Below are 2,923 nucleotides of genomic sequence, written 5' to 3' on the forward strand. Positions count from 1 at the left end.
TATATATATATATAGGGCAGCTAACACACACAGACAAACACAAAGGTCACGGCGAGGAGGCGGGATCTTGATCACTATTGGCTGGATGGCCTTCGTCGCGTGTCAGCCAATGAGAGCCTTTGTTGTCGAGTTGTTGCATGGCAACTCGCAGCTGCTCTCATAAACCCAGCTGCAGCCATAACAGAAACATGGTGGAAGTCACCAGATTTTTCAGGACTTTTTTTATTTTATTTTTTAAAACTTCCCAATGAACGGCGGGCTGGAGAGAAGTAAAGTTCTCTGTAAGCACTGCAACGCTAAACCGTCTCACCACTGGAGCAGTTTGAGCCTGAAAAATCACTTCAGTTTAAAACCAGTGTAAACAAACCAAGAAATAAGACCAGCTTGCTTTGCTTTACTTGTTTAGTTTTTAAAAATGCATTGCCTCTTTTTTATATGAAACAATACCTAAAAATGCTCTTATTATCTTGGAGTCATAGTTTAATTTTGTTCATAATAATGAGATTAAACTAAGAATTCAATATTTTTTTTGTCATTCCAAATGAATACTACATAAGGAATGAAAAATAGATGCTGAGGTCCCCCCCCCACCCCCACCAAAAACAAAACAAAACACAAATAACAGAAATGAACAGTGTGTCACAGATGGAGTGTATTGCAACATACAAACCTACACATTCAGCTATAGTAAAGTATTTGTTTCTATTAAAAAAACTGTGATTAATCATGATTATTCGCAAAAGTATCTTGCGACTATCCACAATTAAACATTTTAATCTATGCCCAGTACTATTAACTGCACATGAAGGGATGGAAGGGTGGACTGGAAAATTAAGTGAAGCCGTAAGTCGTACCTGTGTTACGTGTTATAAAATCCAAGCGTGGCAAAGCAAAATGAAAAGACAGAACAGAATATTAGGAGATTTGTTATGCTGTTCAGAGGTTTATAGCAACTAAGTACATTTACTTTGTTAATGTACCAAAGTACCTTTTTTAGAGGATTTGTAATTTTACCAAGTATCTTTTCAAATCATAACTTTTACTTTTATTTTGTGATAAAAATGAAACTTTTACTTTAAAATTGAACACCTAGCTACATGTTAAAATTTAAATATGACTGGAAGCTATCATGTAAGCAGTTGTTTATGAACTCTAAAAAACGAAGTGTTGATAAATTTTCTTTTAAAGAAAATAGATAAATTAATTTACATTTACTCAACTTGGTTCAGTGGAACCAGTTTGGTTAGATAGATTTAACAGTTCATTTCTCAGAGTGTATGTAAAATATTTTGACTTTTACTTTCCCAATTATTGTGAGCAGTTTTATGACTTTCACTGAAGTACTTTTCTGTTAAGCTAGTTTTACTTTTACTTAGTTATTTCTTTTAAGTACTTCATAGACCTCTGATGTTGTTGTTATAAATTCGTTATTTGACAAATACAGCAAAATAGGAGTTAGAAAATCACTTTCTGGTACACATAAATCTGCTTTTGTTTTTGTTTTTTTATTTACAGTTGATATATTTATGGAGAAAAACACGGTCAGAACTCACCTTATTAAAGTTTGTCCTCTCCTAAATTTATTCATTAAAAAAAGATATATATGAATCCCTGCATCTTAATGTTGAGGAGATTGGTTTTAGACAAGTCGTCTTTATTCAAGGGGGCTAGAATTTAAGTTTAACTCCTCAAAAACAAGGTTTGTTTTTATGTTCATGAGATTCTACTCTACAGTAATAGTTAGAGGAAATTAAAAATGCACGTTAAGCAAAAGCTGTGGGATAAATCTGTCAGGCCAAAGGAGGACCAGTGCAGTACATAAAAGCTGAATTACCGGTACTTGCAAACATCGACTTTCATTGCAGAAGGAGCTGTTTGTTCTTTTGTGTGCACACCCCGAACTGTTTGAATTCCATCTTTTGGGCTCCTCAACATGACTCTTTTTTCAATTAAAATATTATATATATTTAAAATTCTTAAATAAAATAATAGATGTTTGACTTTTAGACAAGTTCATTCAGAATTGTGCGTCATCATCATGATGCACCAACAAAAGAAAATAAGATAAAAACAACACAAACCCTGTTGCTTTGAGTTTATCCCACTTTCCATGTCACATATATTAAGCCTCTGGCACTCTAAGTGTTAAATAGCATAATTAAATAAACTCCAAAGCCCCACACAAACCAATCAGTGCATCCAAGCATAAATTACACATGTTAAACCAAAATCCACAGACTTTGAAAAGCCTAGAGTTCATTTCAGTATAAAACATACTGTATTTGACTATAGATAGTAACACTGATGTTCCAGCTGCTTCCTGTTCACATCTTGTTCATGAATAACTCCTCGTTGTACAGCTGTTTACATGGTATTTCATCAGTGCCTAATGGGGCAGTGAAATGATTGAATAGTGTGGGAAAGATGGGTTTTGCAGCTTGAGTACACTCGCTGTTCACATGAACATTGAATGACATTGTCCTGTTAGCTCAGTGAGTCAGTGTTGACCTTATTATTGACACGTGTGCTATTTGTAAGACTACACATCCAAAATGTCTGCTGAAAAAAAAGACATATTGTTTTAGCCTGAATGTGGTATTATGTTTTCCATCTTCATATGTCATCATTAACATGAATGCTTGTAAGGATTGATGTAGAATGTTCTTTTCCCAGAGTAGAATGGGCCTCATGCAAAAACATGTTCGTATTTTTATCCTAAATTTCTCTTACTTTTGTTCGTACAAAGGGTACGTACGAACATGTCACGTCAGATTCAACAAACTCTTCTATCTTCAGGAAAAGTGCGTAAATGAGCTGCGTAAATTCCACCTGTTCTATCCAGCTGCTCGTGCACGCGAGAGGAGATTAGCATAATTACCACCCCAAAAACACCATATACAGTGGTTTGCAAAAGTATTCATAC

Source organism: Austrofundulus limnaeus, unplaced genomic scaffold (genome assembly GCF_001266775.1).
Source record: "Austrofundulus limnaeus strain Quisiro unplaced genomic scaffold, Austrofundulus_limnaeus-1.0 Scaffold431, whole genome shotgun sequence".
NCBI classification, from domain to species: domain Eukaryota; kingdom Metazoa; phylum Chordata; class Actinopteri; order Cyprinodontiformes; family Rivulidae; genus Austrofundulus; species Austrofundulus limnaeus.